Genomic DNA, 25,371 nt, shown 5'->3' with positions numbered 1-25,371 from the left:
CAGGTAAATAACAAAACCAAAGCCCTGCCCCCCAAAAATCCCCAAAAATTACCAAAATTCAACAGATGCCGACCTACTAAAAACGTTACTTAAGTATAGTACGTATTTGAAAATAAAATACCACGTCGTGCAGGGGAATATAGAGAATAACTTTAGCGTTGTATTTAAACCGCCAACAAATATCTACTTTTAATAAAAAATTAAAAAAAAAATTATGCTATTTATAATTAGGTATATAATAATTATAATCAGCGCATTACTGACATGGAATTGTATGAAGAGTTTGGCAGAAGAAGTAAACATTGATGTAGAAAAGCATGAAAAATATGTATGAAGTGTCGACGATGATACTACTTGCAAAACATAACTTAAGTTAATTTTATTGTACAATCACTGTAATTGTTTTTGATTAAAAAAAATCTCAATCAATATATCAAAAATTATAACGAACCTTTTATTTAAATATGTACATAAAATAAAAAAAATAAAAACGTTTATTTACATAATTTATTCTAATAATTAAAACCGGGTGTATTACCACCCATTTTAGTCATAATGGTACTAATATAAAATCATTGTAGCATTTAAGGGTTAAATATACCCAGATATATCTACCTACCTATTAATGCCTAATAATATTAACCAGACTAACTAAAACATATTTTCAAGTAGGTTTAACTTTTGGCAATTAATACTAATAATGTAAAAGTCCGAATCCCAACCCCAATTTATTTTCGCGACCGGCCCATTGTTACTCCCAATCCGAAAATAGTTAATAATAATAGCTACAAACTACAGAAATAATATTATAGAAAATAGATATTTTGATACGCACATGCTTAACAAATTAAGGTAAACTCTATTTATTAATATATTTACATACTTACTTACTTATTTTATTTATTTATTTTGCTCTATTGAGTAATGTGTCCACAGTAAATTGCTATATTTTGAGCCACCCAGCCGGCCGAGTAGCTCCCTCTAGCGAACGTAACCTCAAACGTCGCTTCGACGAAAGATGGCCGACGCGTGTCGAATGTTGCTCTGATTGTTTATTACGATTTAAAAAGTTTTTACCCAATAAACACGTTATAATAACACTGAGATACCACATAAAGTTGTTTAATAACATATACCGCGTGTGTTTTGTGTGTTTTTGAAGTGTTTAACGCAGTTTTTCTGTCAAAAAGTGCGATAACTCGAGTGCAAGTGAAGCGACCAGTTTTCTAAAAGTGATTTTATAGAGGAATGTTGTGATAAAATTGAGTGTGTAGTGAGTTTGAGGGTGAAGTTTCGACCGGGATTAACTGTATTTGTTCCAAAAGGTATGGTTCATTCATTTTTGTTATATATTTTGGTAAACTTTTGTAAAGTTCTAAGTTTGTTTACATCCAAACCCAGCCGCGCATGTCTATTTGATAGTAAAGTTTTATTTATTCAAGCGGTGACTTTTGAACTTTGTGTTAACTCTATAGCACAAGCTTTTTCTTAAAATTCTATACAATTTGTCTATGCAAATGATACTCAAAACTCTACAACGTCTTTATTTATTTTGTATTAACAGATAATGAACAAAATTGGATCGATATGTGCCTGTATTGTGTCTATCTTTCTTATATTTGAAGTACCTAGGTAGATATCCGCTCATGTACTCAATTTCTATTATTAATTCATTATGTTTGTGACAACCAGACAACTCTGGAGCGACATGGTTTTGATATGTATCTAGATATTAAATGACGTTCCATTTGTTGTTTTTTTTTTCGTTTTACGGTCATTCAACCTGATTCGTGATCGCGCCATAAACAGCCTTCGTTGTTTCTTTATAAACGAAATAGATATCTAGCTTTAATATCTATATTTTTAATGTGTCCAATATGGTTGGGTAATTTTGTTGTTGTTGGGGTTGTTTTCATAGGAATATTTGGATAAAAATTGTAGTAGCCAGTAGGTTCAGATTACACTCATAGCTCTGTTCTAAAGAGGAATGCCCACCGGCCAATATAACGTCTGCCCCGGGAATCCTGGTAAATAAGTAAAATAAGCAAAAAAGTAAAAAAAAGTTAATCAACGAAAATAAAACGAGAGACGTTCGTTTCATGTATTGGATGGTGCTGATGGCAGTTCGTTTCACTCTTGAAAGTTTGCCGCGATTCACGATTGTAGTACGTACCTATTATGATCATACAGGCGACTGTCACCGTACCCATGCTATATAAAAAAACACCTCCCCCTTCAACACAATGACAGCTGAGTGATTATTGCCTAGTTGGAATTGTGTCTGAAATGACGTCATTTTCGTTAACAATGAGCGTTACGGAATACGGAAAATGCGGTTGTTATTAATTTGATGTTAATTTTAATAGACTCTTAATAGAAGGAATACGCCAGCACACCTTCCGAAATTCTTGTAAACTAAGTTCAATTAAAATAAATAAAATCTAATAATAAATTTTTGAAAAAAAAAAAACATCATGTGATATCAAAAGTAGGGAACTTTCGGCCATTTTTACAATATTCATCGGAAGCGGGCAGCATATCTATAGACACGCGACCGGGCGATAAATAATTTTTATTATCCCATAAAAAACATACTGGGTACATCCACCAATCGGCCTCCATCAACTGGGCTGTCATTAGGGGGTTGGTTAATTGCATTAATTGAATTACAGTGAGACCCCACGCCTGGACGGCATTAATTGGTTAATTACAGTTAAATTGCGATTTGTTACACTGATAAATCACTAATACTTTTGTGGGATTTTTAAGTTATTTGCCTGTGTTAAACAGGCCTCAATAGCGCAGTGGTAAACGAGTCGGATTCATCACCGATAATCTTCAGGATAAACCGGATTCATCTGCTATCTAAGGAAAACTGGTCCTGTGATGGGCATTTCAAATGAGCTGATAATGATATTGAGTGTCTTAATGCTCTAGAATTAAAAAGAGTAATGTATTAGGTAGGTAAGCTTTTTAACCCAAAAGGCTACAATAATTTTGTGTACCACTACAATGTGAGTAAATTTACTCACACACAATACATACACATACAAAAAACGAAAAATGATAAAGACACAAAACTAAGTCAACTGGGTGTAAAAACACCATTGTAGCTTTTAAGGGTTAATTAAAAAATATTTAGTTAAAACAAAAAATAAGCCAAACGCGGCAAAAGCACTAAAGTTTTGTCAACGTTTACTTTTCCAAGACGTTCTGTTTACCAACCTCTCAGTAGATAAGTAAGAACTTATTTATTATACTAAGTACTTAATTTTCCGAGATATTTTTATCTATACTTATAATACTGTAGAGAGGTCAATTCTGTACACGAAATATATTTACAAAATGACTATCAGGGGGTGATTAGTGATCGATACTGATGCCAAAAATGCCATCAGTAAAATTTTTGTCCGTCTGTCTGTCTGTATGTTCGTTTTAGAAACAAAAACTACTAGACGGATTTTAACGAAACTTGGTACAATTATTCTTCATACTCCTGGCTACATACTTAGCTAAATTTAGCCCACGTAAATTGTTCTGAAAATTGGCTTCATGATATATCCCTAAATGTTCTAGTTTATGGCCAATTTTAAGTTTTGTATCGTAGAAACTTTTTGGGCCAGTGTTTTCAAATTTTTAAATTTTTAGTTTAGAATTTAAAGGTTGTTTTATTAGTATTCATTTTAATTTTAATTTGTTCCGAACCTGTATTGACGGATCCATCACAACGTAACCAATTGCAATTACACGGTGCGTAAACAATTAACGCGTGGAAACCGTTTCTATGCAATTCAATTAATTGGTTTACCTGGAAACCGTTTCTAATTCAATTAATTGAATTAAAAGTGAATTATAATGAACCTATTTCTATTTAAAATATCACAAAAACCATGGCTTTCTTATAGCTCAGTTACACTTGTGCCTCGTACATCGTTTCGTACCTCGACGCGTCCTCGCCTCGATTGCCTAATAGCAATCTCGAAACCGCGAAATACGCGCGAGAGTGTAAATGAGTACATTCTTAAGCCAAAAGGTTGTCAATGGAGATGGTATATATATTTCAGGTCCACTGTTGTAGCCCGTATCATTAAAATTTAAAGAATACAAGGATGTTATTAAAATCTAAATAAGTGAATAAATCTAACTAAATAAAAAGAAATATATAAAATTAAAACTCAAGATTGTGAGTTATATCACATATATCACTAAAGTTTATAAGTTAGTAACACATTCTATTTTTACTAACATAATTATGAGCCTATTGAAGCTTGAAATAAAGTATTGTTATTATTATTATATCAAGATGGCGCCCTTAAAGCAACTAGACATGACATTTGACAGCAAACGTCAAATCGACAAGATTGAAAACGTCATCAATCCGCCATTATTACCCCATATTAGTGTTGCATTTTTTGGGAGACGATGATATTATTTCGAAAGAATTAAAGTAAATTCGTAGATTTGTGTAATCAAAAGTAGTTAAAAAAATATTTTCTTTTATTTCCGCCAGGGTACAATGACTGATCCTGGGCTCCATACAATTATGGACCATCTCCTTTTCAGATTTATTAACATCACCAAGGTCTGGCAATCACAGTCCCAAGTATCTAATAAAAACTCTTAACTCCTCGAACGAAAATAGAAGTCTAACATCACTTCACTGTTACTTTAAGTCGGTTAAGATAAGGGCTCAAAATTTCATTTAAAAGTCCGGGAGTGGTTTAGCAATTCCACTTTCAATACGACTCTTACACGAAAGACCAACAAAAGAGAGAGAGTCCGTTTTTAATTTCATCCTAATGGCCACAGAAAAAATGGCCCTTACAAAAATTAAGTCCCACTCCACGAAGATATTATGCAAAGGAGCATAAAGGAGGTTTCACACGTTGGTCGCGCAACGCGACGTTTGTAAATTACAGATTGAAAATCGAGTTACAGCTTGGCAACTTCGTTCGTAACACTCCGGATGGTCCGCGTGGGCAGGGCGTGTAGCGATGAATGAAAAACTCACGACTGATGCACCTCACTTCCCCACACGCACGATTTCACACGCGCGCAGTCTTTCCCCCGTCGCCCGCATATCATGGGAGTACCATGAATGAACTTGACAGACTATAGTCATCGTCATCTTCATCCGCTTATTTTTATGATTCAATACTAGGACCAGGCCCTACAGCACTCATTCTTATCTTCTATGAGGAGTAGCTCATAGAAGATGAGAATGAGTGCTTAGACCCTCTACACTGTTTAAATGTGGATTGGTAGACTTAAGATTACAATAATTTATTTAAATATTTTGTTGTTATAACGTATAGGTAACGCCCTTAAGTACTTTGCGAGGCTTGGATAGTAACCGTATCTTCTTTATTCCTAATTTATTTAAAGTAAGAAAATCTCAATATTTCATAGCTTTATCTAAGATTCGTCGTTTGGAACCTTCGTAACTTTAATTTTAAGTGTTCGACTAATTATTATCACCATTATCTTAAGTATAATATTATTACCTGACATTTCGAACTAGCTTGTAAACTAAGCCTATTTGTAATAAATAAATTTTGATTTTATTTAATTTGAAACTAAGATCTCATGATAGGAAACCGTATAACCGTTGGAATAACGTTGAATATCGTTGAAAACTTGCGTTTTATAATGGCTCGTCTAACGCTGTTAATGTGAAACGACTTTAGGGGCTAATTGTTTGGACAACCGGATGTGACGTACCGGAAAATGGTAAGGAAATACTCTGCGGCCGAGGGAAGCCAACACATAATAGGGAGTACGGGGACTATTTTGTCTATTTCCGGTTTTTTATTTCACGTATTAGATAACGAGAGGCTTCGTGGAGTATTAGAAAGGGATTATCATGCCTCGTTTCAAACCACTTAAAATCATCATCATCATTAACAAGCCATATTCGGCTCACTGCTTAGGTCGAGTCTCCTCTCAGAATGAGAGGGGTTAAGCCAATAAGTCCACCACGTTGGCCTAATGCGGATTGGCAGACTTCACACACACATAGAATTAAGAAAAATTTTAAGAAGGTTTCCTCACGATGTTTTCCTTCACAGTTTGAGACACGTGATTTTTTTTTAAATGCACACTCCTAAAAAGTAGGAGGTGCATGCCCCGGACTAGATTCGAACCCACACCCTCCAGAATCGGAGGCAGAGTTTATATCCACTAGGCTATCACGGCTCTACAAGTAACATAGTAAATGCTAAAACAAGTGTTTCAAACATACAGGAATTACATATAAAGACGCATCGCTCCACATTCACCAAAAAAAAATCTGTCGTTTTTCGAGAGGGATGACACTCACACATCTAAAATGTATTCTGTGTTATTACACTACACACAATTATAACTTTGATTAGCAATACACACACATTTAATTTTTGCGCAGACTAACCATTAAGATGTCGATCGGATCTGTCATTCCCATACATTTTGTTAGTTTTCTAAGCGTTAGCGATTGTAGAAAGAGACTCGACGTGCCATAAGGCTAAAGCCACTGTAGTTTGTGCGTAAATGACATATAGAAAAACGAAGAAAAATTAAAAAAACATAATGATATATCTTTAAAACAAACAACAAAAGTTCCAACAACAGTTTTCCACTCAACGAGTTATCTCTCAATAAGTAGGCTGTTACTGTAATTAAGAGAAACAGTTTAAAGCGTTTTAATCATGAAATAACGCGGGAAAAAGTCCATTAAACATGTAACTAAGTGGAGACTACGGAGGCTGCGGCTCTGTCAACTGCGGCTCATTCCGTTTGGTATGTCGGCACTCATTGTGTGTACATGGACCGAGAACCTGCGATGGTCAGACATACGGCATACCTACATTCTGACGTATAGCAGTCTATGGAGGCCGAAAGTTTGTGATTTGTCAGCCTGTGCTGACAAAGTGTCTTATGCTATATTTGGTAGTTAGTAGGCTATGATACCTTCGGCAAGTACGTACGGTAGCCAATAGGGTAGTTTACGTATATCAAATTTAATATAAGCAATAAATTTCGTGTGGTACATGAAAAAAGGGTCTTTGTAAACTTAATTTAAAAATTAAGTATGTATTTATTTTCCAAATATAAAAAACGCTGTCGTCCATTTTGTGACGTCATGATGTTACTTAATGTCACTAAAGAAATAAACGTCAAAACTACTTAATTAATCACACTAATATTATATAGGCGAAAGTTTGTGTGTAAGTATGTTTGTTCCTCTTTTACGCTGCAGCTACTAAAGCGATTTGTCTGAAATCTGGAATGGAAATAGATTCTGATCTGGATTAACATATAGACTACTTTTCATCCCGGAAAAATCCATGGTTCCTCTAAAGTACCTTCATAAAATTAGGTACGAGTATGTCTGGCTTTATCAGGCCCTCGTTCTAAGAGCACTTACTACGATATGTAGATGGAGTTTACACGCCTGGGTTGAGATTAGCTTGTAGGATAAACTATGTTTTTCATTATCTTTCTAGTTTTTGCAATCTTTTATTTTAAACTGCTTTAAGTATATGTATTATGAAGTAAATCTTAGCTATAACTACATTCCTATAAGCCGAGTACGAGTATGCGTGTCACGTGATATAGTGATAAAACCAACAAAACTAACTCGTGATTATCCTTCATCATTAAGGTCATTAATATAAATGACAAAAAGAAATGGGCCAAGTGTAGATCCTTGAGGGACCCCTATTTTTATTTAGATTTTTTATGGCAAATATGAAGTTTCGACTGGTGGCTTTAAAATATCTATACTAATATTATAAAAAGGTAAAGTTTGTAGTGTTGTAGGAGGTAATTTTTGGAGCTATTTTACCACTATAACGCCACGTTATTTGTGAGTTTTCTAGGCTATATATTAACTCTTGTTCTCTGTCTTTTATTCTGTGACGTCTGTGTTACAATAAGGTAGGTATTGTATAAAATCATGCCCCAGAGTATTATGACTCAATGTTACAGTCCTAAATGAGGTCGACTCAAAACTCTGCTCATTAAAACTTGCTATATCCTGTAATGGATCTCTGCAGTCGATTGACACAGGCCAGATGTAAGTCTTTCCGACTTACCGATTTAATTCGAGCTTTTGATTTATTTAAATAAATTTTAATTTTCTTTGATTTCTCAGAGATAATAAGGGTCGGTATCGCTATTATCTAACTACTAACTGAAGCCTCAAAGACGCTATAGGGGTCCGACTTATCACTGATATATCATGGTTTGATCCGTCTGTCTCGATGGTCTGCTTGGACTTTTGTTGTAACCATTCCTAATACAGTATTTTCCGTCCTAGAATAGGAGAATGGGAATATTGGTGATATTTATAAAAAATATATCACCAAAATATATAGCAAATATTCTTTTTAATATAAAAAATTAAAAATCAATTCATAATATTCAAAATTCGAAATTCATTTATTACAATTAGGTTTTTGAAACGTCAAGTTATGTCAAGATTTAATGGTGGCAAATAAAGTCGAAAAGTTAAAATTAAAACTACGAGGGTTGCAAAATCGGCTTGGTTTGAGAAAAATGTTTACTAAAAATGTATATTATTTGAAATTTGTGTCTGTCTGTCTGTTTATCTGGGCTAATCTCTGGAACAGCTGAACCGATTTCAATGGGAATTTCACTGAAAGATAACATAGGTTTTGGAGCAAATTTTTTATTCCGAAAACAATTACACACGTAGAAAATTAAGAAAATTCTCTGGTATGCAGCTTTCGTCACGATGTTTTTCCTTTACTGGTTGAGGCACGTGATATATAATTTCTTAAAATGCACACACAACTGAAAAGTTGTGCATGCCCCGGGCCAGATTCGAACCCACACCCTCAGGAATTGGAGCCAGAGGTCATAGCTATCACGGCTTGAAGTAATATGTAAAAAAAAACATAATGGGGATGATGACTAGGTTTGAATATATTGATTTTTATGATACATTCGGGTAAATAGGGTCAATGTTAACAAATTTTTATATAAAAAGCAAAGATTGTCTGGATATTTTTAAAATAAATGAGATTATAAAATTTCAAAATCTATTAATAATCTTTTATCGTAATAAAATGAAAATTCATACAGTTTTAGCATCCTTACATTTAATATATGAACTGTAAACATAAACGCACTAATAACAAATATATAAGTAATTTTGTTTGAACGCACATACAAATCTAACGATCATTACATAGCCTACGACGTCATTAGTTCGTGCCATTTTGTTTGGAGCGTTTTTCAGGGATCCGCGGCAGCGCCGCAAATCTGACCCTTTAAATCCCTGTAGCTCCGAAAGTAATGATCGCAGATACCCCGTTCCTTTTACAAAATTGCTTTACTATTAGCGTACTCTTAATTTATATACAATTTAAAAAACTGTCATCATCTATTAAACATTTCCAAAGTATGTAAGTCAATAAATCAAACACAAATAATGGTAACATAAGAAAAACATAACACATCGGCGACATAACGTCAGTTTAATGACGCGCCGGAATAGAAAACAGCCATAAGCGAAAATAAAACTTCCTATTTAGCGGGGAAACGACAAAGTTTCCTGACGTGGACCTTTTTACATGCTACGATACGATTGTGTCAAAGTGAGTCGTGATAGCCCTGTGAATATAACCTTCGATTTAGAGAGACTTCGAATCCGATCTGGGGTTTGCATCTCTAATTTTTCGGTTAAGTGCATTTTAAGAAAATAATTATCAAGTGTCTCAACTTACCTACCAGCTAACTAACTTATCAAAAATACTTTCTTACCCACAGGTGACGAATGATTTACCAAAACTACGTTTGTCACCGCATGCGGCAACATTAAATATTTAGTTAGAATTTTATATCTAGATATTTATTTCTGCGTTCTTGTTTTTGTCTTTTCAGTTCATTACACTTGAGCAGTCGGGTTTTTGTTTTTATAATAATATTTTTTTTTATTCTGATCTCTTCATAATATGTTTCTATCTCTCTTGTTTTGTTATTGTGGTATACAAATAAAGAGTCAAGAAGATCTCAGCCGAATAATCCAAAAAAAAAACAAAATTTATCTTAGGTCAAACTTTATTTAACCAAAATTAAAAGTATGTTACAATTAAGTCCTACGAGGTATGCGGTGTACAAAAGAATGATCGAATATACAATTTAAATTATAAAGAAAAATTCCTAAAGTAGGTTGGTTTTGCAATTGCTACATTTGCTTAGCAAAAGTCATCAATTTTCGTAGGGCTATGTTCCGTAATTAAAGTATAAATAAATAATACTTAAATAAAGCCGCAAACCAACAATGTAAAAGTTACGAGGATTTCAAACACGCCTACGAGTACATCCTACACACATTATTAGCACACCGATCTTTGGTGGTACAGACAGACGACAGTATTATTAAATCTGTCTAAAGAGTAGAAGGATATTTTTTACGGAGATAGATATATACATATGAAACTTAAGCTAACTCATTAATACGATAAGTTATCTATAAAAAACATGGCCATATAATAGTACAAATATAAAAATAAATCGTATCCGATGTCGTGTCATGTAAAGGGAACCAATAAAACATCAGCTTTCGCTTCCCCGTCGTCACATTCATAACTTACAAACTTAGACAATAACTACTCGAGTTAAAAAAACTGCTATCAATAACTTTGGCGGGATTCTTGCAGGAAAACGCTAATGCCGAGCTCCGAGGCGTCTACGGACTTGTGACTTGTCAATAAATTGTTTGTTGACTTACTACTTTGATATTGTTTTATTTCTTTTTTAATATCTGGTGGAAAAGAGAGGTGCCATGTTGTTGAGATGAGGTAAACTGATCATCTGCCTGTCAAACTTATAATAAAATTGTAGCAGGTTTTTTGATTTTTTTTTTGTAGGACATTATAATACAGGTGCCGGGAAGTATTACTTAAAAATTTAAGGTTAGGATGAAATAGTAATCACATTGAAAGAAAAAGATGAAATGACAAACCAAGAAAAAACCAACTAGGTAAGCAAGTTTAGGTACATTTACTAACTTTTCTTCTACGTCCATGCCTGACGATGTAAACGAACTGACTGTCGAGACGCCATGGCCACTCGATTTGGCGACCTTCTGATGCCAGAAGTAGCCAGGCCTGCGCCGCTGGCGACGTCGCCATGGCGTCTTAATGAGGCAGAGCTCTAAGGATGCTTATAAGGGACACATTTTAAGATCTATTTACAAAAAAAATATTATTCACTCCGAAAATTAATTCTCTCCGATAATTTTAGAACATTTTAAATTAATTTTCGGTAAATAATTTAACCCCAGAAGTATGGGAAATACTCCCCAGCACCCTGTATAATCGAAGCCAATAATTTTTGTCTGTCTACGTGTTTTTGTTGATCGAGGATCACGTTGAAACTACTGTATGAATTCAAATGAAACTTGGCACGTTTTGTGACCAATAAAGAGGTGGGATTTTTCTGAAATTAAAAATCTGACAAAATTGCCAGATTAACTGATAATGTCGCTTTCTATTGGTGAAAGAATTTTTAAAATCGTTCCAGTAGTTTCAAAGCCTATTCGCTATAAACAAACAAAACTCTTTCGTCTTTTAACTATTTGCGTATTTACTATTCAGAACATCCGGTGAATGCATCGTCTCCAATAATTCCCATAGATAATGACGCGATTCCACCCATAAAGTCACAATCGGGAACACAGACAATTACCATCCGCATGGCAAAGGCCAAACATTTGCATCATTGCCGATAGAGTATAGACGCCACAGACTAGAGAGAAATGTTAGAATGTCAGAAAGTTTTATTTTAGTCGATATCAAATCTAATATATTTGAATGAGCAGTTCTTGTACCTACAATGTAATGTTTAATGTAGTATACAAAAATGGAAGCAGGTAAGACGATTTTGATATAATTTTTATATTTTTAATATTTTTTTTCTTTTTAAATGTCGGTAAAATAAAAAAAAATAGGTATAACTATAACCCATTTAAATAGATTTATCAGAAACTACAACCATAAAAATAAAATCAAAAAATAAGTAAATTTTCATCATGGCATAAATTGATCAGATAGCGCTAAATGCCAAGGTCTGAATTAATTGTTATTTTTGAACAAAGTAGTGTAAAGACTTACAGGTACCCTAACTTGGACCAGCTATAGCAAGGTTCGCCAATTAGTTTCGATCAGGGTCCATTTTAAGAATAATTATTAAACAAAGCTAATTACAGAAATTACAATGGTATTTATTTACTTATCAATGAAAAAAGTAACTTTTTTCTATATGTCTGAAGTTGGGAGTAAAATTAATGCAAGCTATCCCGGAGATAATATTCAATCCTGGAGATGTTTATCAGTAAGTCGAGATCGAAGATTTATACTGCGGGGTATATATTTTTTCGGTCCTCACACGTCGACGGTCCGGATAAGGACCGCGGTTCGCCATTTGGCCCTGAGCTATAGTACTTTATAAGCAAAACCAACGTGCATAAAATCGAGTGTAGCTCGATCGGCTAGGTTAATATCAGCGACTTGAACGTTAACCTTGAGTAAATATCAAAATCGTACGTCTAAACAGTTAGTACCTAATTGCCATACATTCGAAGCTCAAGCTAAACAAATAGAAATTGGAAACACATCTCCGTCTATTATTCATCTAGTCTAAGATACAAACATCCAGCCATTGTTATCACCACCCGAGTCGTGTTTAGAAAGCAAAGACCTTAGATGTGAACCCGGGACCTCAGATAATTATTATCCTCTAAAACAAGGCGTTAAGTGTTGTGAATGAACTAAAAGCTTCGTAAATAAGTTCATGATAATTGGGTATCAATTTATTTATTAACCCCCAACGCAAAAAAGAGGGGTTGTATAAGTTTGACGTGTCTGTCTGTCTGTGGCATAACTCCCGAACGGATGAAGCGATTTCAATTTAGTTTTTTTTGTATAAAAGGTAACTTATGTGCGAGTGTTTTTAGATATATTTGATAAAAATCGGTTGAGCCGTTTAAAAGTTGTGGGGGTTGAAAGTGAGAAAAAACAACCGAATGTCTGCAAATATACTCAAGTCTTTTTAAGATGTACCGCCAAGCGATTTAGCGTTCCGGTACGATGTCGTGTAAAAACCGAAATGGGTGTGGACCCCTAATGACATCACAACCCATCTTGGTACAAAATTCTTAGCAATACAAATTAATCAAGCCCAAGCACAAGGTAGCTACCGTAAACCGTTAAGGGGTTCCCTTAATTGACCTTGGTCTTCATCATCAGACCCCTAATAACAGACACAACTCATATAGGTAGAAAGTTCTCAGCAATACGAATTAATAAAGGCCAAACACATATCAAAGAAGATTTTTAATACTATAAAATGTATTTGAAGTTTTAAATTACAACGAGAACGGAAAACACTAAAAAAGTTTACTAACCAAAAAAGTTTACTAACGAATATTTTCACATGACAATGATTTTTGCGTACACCGACAAAAACTGACAATCCGTAGAAAAAAATAGACGCGAGCCATCAAATTGACAGGCCACCAAGTGTGAGAGAGGAATAGCGGAAAGGGGTTCTGTATAATAATTGTGAAGGTAGGTTTATTTGCTTAACGGATATAAAATTAAGTTTTTCATCATACACATTGAGAGAATCATTGACAGTAATGGTTATACTCATTGACAGAATCATTGACAGAAATGGTCATACTCGTTGACAGAATTATTGACAGTAGTGAGTAGTAGTCATCTCAGCTAACTTTCAGCTGATAGAAAAGGAAATAAGATTCGAAACTCATGCTGTTCAATCCTATCCTATCTTACTTAATATTATTAACGAGAAAATTTTTATGGATGTTTTTTTTTGGATGTTTGTTACTCTTTAACGCCACAACTACTGAATCGATTTGGCTGAAATTTGGAATGAAAATTAATTAAAAAAATTCCACGGTTCCCGAGAGATTTGTGAAAAAAAATTGCATTAAAAATTGGTGAGTGGCCTCCACTTCGAAACAAGTCTGCCCCAGCGGAGACTAAGTCTGCCCAAGCCTCATTATCAACCCATATTCGGCTCACGAGAGGAAGGCAGAATTAGAGGGGTTAGGCCAATAGTCCACCACGCTGACCCAATGCGGATTGGCAGACTTCACACATGCAGAGAATTAAAAATGGTATGCAGAATTTCTCACGATGTTTTTCCTTCACCGTTTGAGACACCTGATAGTTACTTAATTTCTTAAAAAGCACATAACTGAAAAGTTTGAGGTGCATGTCCCGGACCGGATTCGGAACTCACACCATCTGGAATCATATCATATCCACTGGGCTAACACGGCTCCAAGAATACTTAAAATAAACACCTGCCAGTGATTTTTAAAGCTTTTTTTTAAACATGTATCCGCTACGCTGATTCCTAATTAAGTTGTATTTGTAATTTCTTTGGCAAAAATATCTCAAACTGAGGCAATGAAGTTTCAGCTTTACCAGCTTCTACGGTAAATCGGGCGCTGCGCTGACGTTTAATATTTACTGACAATATGAACACGGAACCCTAAAAAACCAATACAACAAGGGTTGTACATTTTACTTTTTTTTTAATTTATCACTATTTCACTATAAAAGCGTGTTGACATATTTCTTTGTGTAAGAACGTAGAGCATTTGGCAATTTATCGCCAAGTGTAAACCTAAGTAAATAATTTATGACCGCGTCGAAAAAAGGGTTGTAAGTATAAAGGGGTACAGGAAAAAGACCCCTCTACCTTATCTTCCCTATATCCTTTTGTTTAACAGGGTCAGTGGGACACAGTTGATCTTCCCCCTTAAACAGAAACTAGTAGATACTCGTGACTTTGTACGTGTGGAAATCCTTTACTCTTTTAAATTTTAAGGCCAGACAAAGTGTCTCCCCCTTTTCCTCATTCCCCTTTAAAGTAAGCCTATATAATTAGTGCATCTGGCTATCGTAAAAAAATTACAAACACACATACTCGTAGATAAGTGACCAGGGGATCATTCACCCGTTGAGTGTCAAATTCTCAAACAAATAGTGTTTAAATTCGACACTCTGATATACAGATCAGATAGAGTTTAAATTTTTTGGCTGGTGGTACGATGCCGTGTAGAAACCGAAAGGAGTGTGGATTTCCATTCTCCTTTTAACAGCTTCCATCTTAGATTGCATCATTACTTACCATCAAGTGAGATTGTAGTCAAGGGCTAACTTGTAAAGAATAGAAAAATAAAAAAAAACTCAGCACTGGGAGCACCCCCACAATGTCTATGAATTCCACTATTAGAGAGTCACCCCACATCTTCTGCGTCTTTTTTTTTCGGCTCACTGCTGAGCTCGACTCTCCTCGAGGGGCTGATAGTCCACCACGCTGGCCCAATGCGGATTGGCAGACTTCACACACGCAGAGAATTACGAATCGAAGTCAGAGGTCGTATCCACTGGGCTATCACGACTACATCGCTTTTATATATTAATGAATAGAAATAATAATGAAGTAATAACAAAGTATCCATGACCTACCTTCGCCTCCGGTGTTTGGTTAAGAAAAGGCATAAACATTTTGGACCGTTAGAGATAGAGTTGCAAATGGCGTTGCTTACTCACCGCGTGTTCATTTCACGCGTATAAAATGTAATAAGCCGCGTAAATCAGGGGTGCCTGCTACTTAACTAACGACAAACTGAAATGGACTGTATTAATTTAGTGGAAGGTCCAAAATCGTATGTATGATTGTACCAAAACTGGGTGTATTGTGAATGTGACAAGGGTTGTCAGTTGTTGCTGTAATATGGTTTATATTGAGTGTTATAAAAACTTGGTGATCTTTTTACCTTGACTGCATAATTTAAGTATTTCTACACAAATGTTTTGATAACTACCATTATCAACCCATATTCGGCTCACTGGTGAGCTCGAGTCTCCTCTCAGAATGAGAAGGGTTAGGCCAATAGTCCACCACGCTGGCCCAATGCGGATTGGCAGACTTCACACACGCAGAGAATTGGGAAAATTCTCTTGTATGCAGGTTTCCTCACGATGTTTTCCTTCACCGTTTGAAACACGTGATATTTAATTACTTAAAATGCACACAACTGAAAAGTTTGATAACTAACAAAAGCATATTCTTTGAATTTATCCTCCAATAGGTATTATTTTCCATTGATTCGGCTCACTGCTGAGCTCGTGTCTCCTCTCAGAATGCGAGGGATTAGGTTAATAGTCCACCACGCTGGCCCAATGCATTTTTGGTAGACTTTACACACGCAATTAAGAAAATTCTCAGGTGTGCAGCTTTCCTCACGATGTTGTCCTTCACCGTTGTGATATGTGTATTTTCCCTCTGGTGCGGTGCGAGGCTCATGGATGGACCTCGTAACTTTTGAAGACACTAGACGTACGAGGTCAATTGATCTTGTACAGCAGCGAACGTGTTAAAGTGCATGCCCCACCCGGATTCGAACCCACATCCTCCGGAATCAGGGGTAGAGGTCATATCCACTGGGCTATTACGGCTCTCTATTTTCCATTGGTAATATAATATTATTATTTGTTTTCCTATTACAGCATTGAGGCAGCATAGTGGTCTATTCTCCTTATCCCCTCTCCTATCTATACTAATATTGTAAAGCTGAAGAGTTTGTTTGTTTGTTTGATTGAATGTGCTAATCTCAGGAACTACTGGTCCGATTTGAAAAATTCTTTCAGTGTTAGTTAACCCATTTATCAAGGAAGGCTATATATTATCTCCGTATTCCAACGGGAACGGGAACCACGCGGGTGAAACCGCGCGGCGGCAGCTAGTAAAGAATAAAAGAGGGAGAGCTGATCCTGTAGTGGACCATTAGGATAGATAGGATTATTTTATAATAATGATTATCATATTTTATTATTACATATCGATACTATCGTTCGTATTAAAAAATTATTTAAAATATCAAAAAACTGCCATTTCTGTGGTGAAAATTCCTAAAAATACAATACGGATTACGGATTCAAAGTTAAAAAAAATATGAGTTTACTTTGTATCTCATAAATTACAACACAAATTAATTTCAAATATTACACACAATAATTTATAAGGCGCGTGGCAACCCTAACACGCACCCCATGCAGTTATCACGGGGGTTGAGTGAGCAAATATACCCCATAGCATGCAATATTTATTGCAGCCAGCATAGCTTCTGAACTAGGGGTAGGAGATTATGAAAATGTAGATTCTGATCCCGAATTTATTTGTCACAATGAATTATGCTGCAAGTAATATTAGCTTATATTTTCTTTGACTCTACAGTTTTGCTATAATTTCGGCTAATATATTGCGATGTCTGTGAAATTTCTATTTTATTTTTCAATGTAACTACATATGCGTATATTTGGATAACTTCGGATCAAGAGCATAAACTTTAAATTATTATTATTTATGCACTTAATTTTAGAAAATAAATACATAATAATTAATTTGTAACTGCTCTATAGGTACATAAATTAATTTATTATATTAGCCGAGATGAGGGTGTGGGTTCCATTCCGGTTCGGGGCATGCACCTGCAACTTTTCAGTTATGTGCATTTTAAGAAATTAAATACCACGTGTCTCAAACGGTGAAGGAAAAACATCGTGAGGGAACCTGCATACCAGAGAATTTTCTTAATTCCCTGCGTGTGTGAAGTCTGCCAATCTGCATTGGGCCAGCGTGGTGGCCTATTGGCCTAACCCGTCTCATTCTGAGAGGAGACTCAAGCTCAGCAGTGAGCCGAATATTGATGCATTACAAAAAAATATTTATATCCCTTTCATTATTTTAAAAAGTTAAAGTTTCTGGTGTTGTGGGGGTATTTTCTGGATATACTGAGCCGATTTTGACATTTTTTTTCTATTTTCTATCTCCGTATTCTCATGGGAACGGGAACTACGCGGTTGAAACCGCGGGACGTGGGCTAGTGGTGGTACAGGTGAAGGCGAAAGACATGGAAAAGTACCACTGCTTAGCAATCACTCACAGACATGAAAATCTATACTAATATTATATAGAGGAAAGATTTACTTATTTGTTTGTTTGCATTGAATAGGCTCTGAAATTACTGAACTGATTTGAAAAATTCTTTCATTGTTGGGAACCTACTATCCCCGAGTGCTATAGGCTATATTTTTTCCCCTATGGGAACAGGAACCACGCGGGTGAAACCGCGCGGCGTTTGCTAGTAATTTATAAAGATATGCTTTGCGTTCTTTCAATTTCACACAAACACGGCTGTTTTTACACTTTAGCACTAAACTTTACTTTACACTAAACAGTCTTTCGAAATTAGAACATCTTTTAGAATAATTTCAGCGACGAAATATGAAATTATGCTTCAAAAGTATTATTTTACACACATTAATAAAATATTTGACTCTGACATTTGGTGTTGGAAGAAAAATGGACGGTTCATTAAATTATTACAACCATTAGTTTACACGGGAAGTAAATCTTTAGAGATAGAAGTATTTTAACATTTTAATCGTATTTTTGACACGCGCACCGCATCGCTAAATAATGTCGTTCTTCCATTAAAATATCTGATTTGGGAAGAGCAGGGGCTTCTAAATATAACGGTATCTCATTTTGCTAGTGTTGTGATATTACCGACGAATGAGTTTAAATAACGAAAAATCGGTAGGTACATTAATTAGTATTTCTTATGAATAAGTTCGGGACGACACTGTTTTAAGAATCGGTCCAGTAGTTGCGATATGAAGAAGTAACAAACATACACACATACAGACACACACACTAACTTTCACCTATATATTAGTGTGACATTATTATTATAATTTTTAAAAGCGCAACTTTTGAATTTATTGCCTACAAAATCATCGAAAAAAGTGATCTGAAGCTTCTCCACTTCTGAAATTTATTTCCGTTTTAAATTTCAGCCAAATCGCTTCAGTAGCCGCAGCGTAAAGGAGTAACAAACATACACACACATACACAAACTTTCGCATTTATAATATTAGTATGATATGAATTGAAACTATCTTATGAAGACATTCATTATCATCACCATCATTAACAAACCATATTCGGCTCACTATTTAGCACGGGTCTCCTTTCAGTAAGAGAGGTCTTAGTCCACCACGCTGGCCGAATGCGGATTGGCAGACTTGACACCTAGAGAATTAAGATAATGCAGGTTTCCTCACGATGTTTTTTCTTCACCGTGATAGACCAGTGGATATGACCTGTGCCTTCGATTCCGAGGGTTTTCTTTCAGTTATCAAGAGAACTTTTCAGTTATGTGCATTTTAAGAACTTAAATATCACGTGTGTCAAACGGTGAAGGAAAAACATAAAGTATCCCTACTTTTTAATAATTTTTCCTTTATAATCAGAGGGCCTAGTGGCAGTTTGAACCTGTGACGATCATGTTAACGTAAACGCGAATTTCCAAGGAATTGAAACAGCACCATCTGTGGCACTGTTTCCATATAAATTCTCGTTTACGTTAACGCGATAGTAACAATATGAAAACATTGAAAATTCCCACTATACACACATAAAGATACCTAGAAAACCGGCAAGTCACGGCAATAGCACATCACTAAGCGACAGCTGATGTTTATTTGTGGGAATGTTTTTGGTCGGAATTCGGTAATGTTTTTTTTGTGTCGGTTTCGGACTGACACCCAGCATGGCTTATATTCGTAACGTAACGTTGTTTTGAAGTGATACGTTGTTGTTACGCGGTGTAGGAAGTGATCTTTGTTACCTAGTAACCATTTATTTTGGAGTTAAAATATAAATATAAAAGAGCGATGGACTCAACTCTTGGCGTGACGTTGTGTAACGTTGGATTTTATAAATCTTTGTTTCAATGGATATGATGACTGGGTTTGAATATTTTGATTTTTATGATACACTAGCTGACACTGCGCGGTTTCAGCCGCGTGGTTCCCGTTGCCATAGGAATACGGGGATAATATATTGCCTATAGCCTTCCTCGATAAATGAGCTATCTAACACTGAAAGAATTTTTCAAATCGGACCAGTAGTTCCTGAGATTAGCGCGTTCAATCAAACAAACAAACAAACTCTTCAGCTTTATAATATTAGTATAGATTGGGGTAAATAAGGTCAATATTAACTAATTGATACATAAGAAGCAAAGATTGTCTGGATATTTGCAAAATAAATAATATTATAAAATTTCAAAATCTATTAAAAATCTTTTATCGTAGATGAAGATTCATTCAGTTTTAGCTTCCTTACATTAAATGTGACATTTTTCAATATGTGAACTATAAACATAAACTCACAAATAACAAAGATATTAGTTATTTTGTTTGAACGCCCATAGAAATCTAACGATCGTTATGTACCTACGACGTCATTAATTCGTACCATTTTGTATGGGGCGTTTTTTCAGAGATCCGTGGCAGCGCCACAAATCTGACCCTTTAAATCCCTGTAGCTCCGAAAGTAATGATCGCAGATACCCTGTTACTTTTACAAAATTGCTTTACTATTAGCATACTCTTAATTTATATACTATTTAAAAACATCATCATCCCTATTGATCCAGGTCTGGCTGGTGGGAGGCTTCGGCCTTGGCTAGCTATATCACCCTACCTTCAAAGACGTACCACCAAGCGATTTAGCGTTCCGGTACGATGTCGTGTAGAAACTGAAAAGAGTGTAGCTTTTCATCTTACTCTAAGTAATCCTAATCTCTTAAGTTTCTTAATTCTCTACGTGTGTGAAGTCTGCCAATCGGCATTGGGTCAGCGTGGTGGACTATTACCCTAGCACCTCTCATTCTGAGAGGAGACTCGTACTCAACAGTGAGCCGAGCATGGGTTGTTAATGATGATACCTAGAGCAAATACCTCACGACAACAGATGTTCATTATAGGTACTCATTGAGATAAAGTTATAGTTCTTTGGAATGTATAACCAATGACTAACAAACATTGTAATCTTAGTTATCTTCGTTTACTGAGAATGGTCACTCAGTAAACTTATAACACAATCTTTTATTGGACTTCGAAATGACAGAACGAGCTTATTTTTATCTGTTAGCCACAGACTAATAGAATGATAGACAGACACTTTGAATTCTACAAAACATACGTAAAATAATTTTACATTTTCTAAATTGGCCTGTGCCACCCATGTGGTGGTAGGATTTGGTCGTTTCTAGTAATTTCCTTAACGAAATATACCTACAGCTAAGTGATTTAATTTTCCTTTCATCTTATTCCTTATTCAAGCTTATTCAAAGAGTCCAAAATGCTTGTGCACGATTCTGCTTTCCAGTGCCTCCCCGTTCCCATGTTAGTCCATTTTTAAATAGCGCTAACATACTTAAGATGGAGGCGCGGAGGAAACTACATTTAGCCACTCTAATTTTCGGTGTCATCTCCTCTGGTAAACCATCTTATTTGTGTTCACGTATAAAATGGGCCAGTCAAGGTAGTACATGCAGGCCAAGAGGAGCTCCACGTATTTCTTGCCCGTTTCATAGGTCTGCCTCGTTTAAGGGGACTTTTAAGTACTCAGCCTGCAAAATTTGGAACGACCTACCGCCACCAATTAGACTAGCCAAATCTCTTACTGTTTACAAAAAACTAATTAAAGAACATCTCTTAGTTCTACAGAAACAATAACCAAATATTTTGCAGGACAGTTGTTTTTCTTTTTTTTTTTTCTTTTTTTTTATTTTTTTTTTGTCTTTATTGTAGTTGTTTAGTAATCTTATTTTATTTTTTATTTATTTTTTGCATATAATATTAATGTTTGTCCTTCGCTCCAATCTAATTTTTAACTGACTTCCAAAAAGGAGGAGGTTCTACGTTCGTCTGTATGTACTTATGTTTTTTACTTACTATAGATATGTGGATACATAGTAGTATATTATTTTATCTATTTTAAATTTGGAATCAATAAATGACGCAACGCTCTCCCGATCAGTCCGTGAGCTCACCCTGGGGTCATGCCTGAAAATCAGCGCTACAGTTACTTAGCTGTAGCATAGAGCTGAGGCAGCGCCCCATTCAGCCGAAGCCTTAGTATTAAGTTAGTATTAATTCTCATGTATTTTTTCTTATTTATGTTATGTTGTTTTGGCTGAATAAATGTTTTTATTATTATTATTATTATTATTAAACTCACACGTATACATTACTTACAATACAAGAAAAACAAAAAAAAAAAAAAAACAAAAACTTAAACATACATAATAATGAAAACTAAAGAAATACAGTAATCACATAAAGAAAACACGAAAATTAATGTGTGTGGTATCAAAATAGTCTCCACTCAGCATTTTATCCACCAATGTTTTTGATCCACTAGCGTCTTCCGTGGAGCCATTAGGTCATACGGGCGAACAACAACTAAAACGAAGCATAATGAAATGCTTCTATTTTTTTTTTAATTATTTGACGGTTCGTTTTCTTTGAAAACTTTTCAATACTAAATCCTACTAATATTATAAACGCGAATGTTTGTATGGATGTTTGGATGTATGTTTGGATGTTTGTTACTCTTTAACGCCGCTATTACTGAAGCGATTTGGCTGAAATTTGAAATGGAAATAGGATGACACATAGGCTACTTTTTGTCCCGGAAAAAATCCATGGTTCCCGAGGAATTTGTGAAAAACTAAATTTCACGCGGATGAAGTCGCGGGCGTCCGCTAGTATAAATATTTTTATTAAATTGTTATTCACATATTTTTGCTGCGATGGTGAATCCGCTACAACTACAATACACATATAACTCTATGTAGCGCCTTCTACGTTTTTTACGTTAGTCTGCGCTGTAAGCTAACACGACGCTCCCCGTGCTATCTAAAAATAAATAATACTTAACTTATAGTAAACTTTTATTAACATGTAACAAAGAATGTAGGTGTTAAGTGACTCATGAATGTTTCAATTTTATCTTTTTAAAATGCTTTTGAATTGGTTTGTTTTAACGTCAAATAAGAGACTTTTTGACATATTTGGACAGAGATTGCGATATTACCTCGGTTATATTATTCACGTGCCTTGGAGAGCACGTCTATTCGGATCATTATCAATAGCATTTGACGCCCTCCGTGGCGCAGTGGTATGCCCGGTAGTAGTTTTCATCCTCCTCCTAACAAGTTAGCCCGCTTCCATGTTAGATTGCATCATCACTTACCATCAGGTGAGATTGTAGTCAAGGGCTAACTTGTAATAAAAAAAAATTAAAAAAAAATTAAAATGTGCACGAGTGATACTAATAGAATAACATTATTATTGGTTCAATGACTACACTATTTTTCTACTTGTACTTCGCTTTGTCATTTTGAGTGTCACATGTCGCTTACTTTGACATGTGTCAAATAAAACAGTACACAGTGACTTGCTGTCTGTATAAACATACACTGTTTACAATGTAATACATTATGAACCCACCCTGAAGCAAAGAGGGGTGTAAATCGTGATAGCCCAGTAGAAATGACCTGTGCCTTCGATTCGGAGGGCGTAGGTTCGAATCCGGTCCGAGGCTTGCAACTTTTCAGTTATGTGCATTTTAACCCGTCGACTACGGGGAATTGAATTAAAAATACGTCACAAATAATTGCAGCGGCTCCGTGTCGTGACGTCATGCGCACTTTTTACAAAAACAATCATTATTACATTTTCAAGCGATGTTTTATCACTTTGTAAACTGATAAATGTTTTTAATTCTTTATGTAAGTACTTTAGCCCGTCTCACCCTCACAGGAGACTCGTGCTCAATAGTGAGCCATATATGGATTGTTAATGATGATATTGTATCTGTCTACGAATATATACGTGTCTGTGGCAACGTATTTATTAAAGAGAAAGTTCTTTGAAACTTAAAGGGAAAGGGAATTGGGAACAGAAGGAGGGTCCCTTCTGTTCCCAATTCGGATGAGATGAAGTAGCCCTTCAAAGAATCTACAGCTAACAGTAAAATAAATGCTAAAGAAAGCCCATGGATTTGTTTACCGTTTGTTCGTGTAACTAAGGAAAAGTGGAATATGCGAAAGCCCTTGTCTACATTTCAAGTGATTTAAAATGCAATACAAGCTAAAGAATTCTCTTTCATCCGGCTAACCGCCTTGAATAACTGCAAAGTAAAGTGTCCCAGCCGAGCCGGGTAGGTGCATGTTACGGTTTAGCAAGCTTACAGTTAAGTAATGTTATAAAATGGTTAATTTATTTTATGAAGCAACTGAGTTTTTATTAAATCAAATCATACATAAACACAAATAAAGCCTCAATAGCTCAACGGTAAAGGGGCCAGACTCGTCGCCGACAGATCGTGCTTCGATCCTAATCCTCTGGACTTTTACTCACTTTTAACTCAATCTTTTCTGACTTATTGAAGGGAGAATATTGGTCTTATTTAAAAAAAAACATTGACCTCTCGTCCTTATTCAACAGTAGCTTAGAGCATAAACTTTTCTTAAAGCATATTTACATGTAACACGTTCTACAATTCTCAGCACTACATTTATCAAATTAGGGTAAGTTTCATTTGAGTCTGTACTTTCGCTGGCAACTATGTATGATCGCAACACACATCATTGTCAACAAAAGTAAGCATAGTAGTAGTATTTCCCCAGGCAAACGCTGTAAGAAATTTTCCTACTACTATACGAGATGGTAATGGGCGCACCGTACTGTACGCTAGCTGTACTGTGGCACAAACAGTGCCCAACATACACAGATGGAGCAATTTATTTACCGTTTGAAATGTTCACAAGTTTTAAGTAATAAGCCGCGCTTACGTTTTATATTAGTTTTCTGGCTTCCCACTTTATGAATACGAATCGAGTCAACTTTACTCGAAATACGCAGACTTTAAGATGAAGTGGGGACTCACGGGTGAATAGTTGCGACCGGAATGACGCGTTGTATTCAGCACCTATCAATTTAGTTGACTGAAAATTATCAATCTACTTTGTGAGCTGTTCTGTTTTAGGTACTATTGTTAAGTGTCAGGTAATAAATCACGCAAGACTGGTAAGTTACCAATGTGCTGGAACAACCACGTCAAAACAATTATAGAACAGTTTCAGTAAAGAAAGATTGGTAATGTATTGTTAAGCATGCTCCCTTGGTTTGGCGACCATGGACACTCTAAAATGAATATCACGATAAAGATTACTTTGTTTAGTTAATTAACTCATTAAGGAAAATTAAATGTTGGCAATGTAACCATTCCAAAGTCCCAGTAATCAAAATTTTAACAAGTATTCCAGAATGTTTTATTTATTTTTCAAAATTTAAATATTGAATAATTTGTAATAATTTAAATAAAGTTCAAATACAAATAACAGATCAATATCAATCCTGTCAGGGGCATGCACTTCCAACTTTTCAGTTGTGTGTA

The 25,371-nt window shown here is 35.3% G+C and overlaps 1 protein-coding gene across 1 annotated transcript in view; it reads left to right on the top strand.

Moving 5' to 3' along the window:
* Nucleotides 1-989: 989 nt before the first annotated feature.
* Nucleotides 990-25,371, top strand: part of LOC112055973 (uncharacterized) — a 743,744-nt gene continuing 719,362 nt past the window's right edge. The window contains exon 1 of the mRNA XM_052889302.1: nucleotides 990-1,325. The gene's annotated coding sequence lies outside the window, so the exon portion shown is untranslated. The remainder of the gene's footprint in view (nucleotides 1,326-25,371) is intronic.

This window comes from Bicyclus anynana, chromosome 25, assembly GCF_947172395.1.
Source record: "Bicyclus anynana chromosome 25, ilBicAnyn1.1, whole genome shotgun sequence".
NCBI lineage: Eukaryota > Metazoa > Arthropoda > Insecta > Lepidoptera > Nymphalidae > Bicyclus > Bicyclus anynana.
Note: the sequence above shows the minus strand (reverse complement) of the source record. Positions and strands in the feature narration are given on the sequence as shown.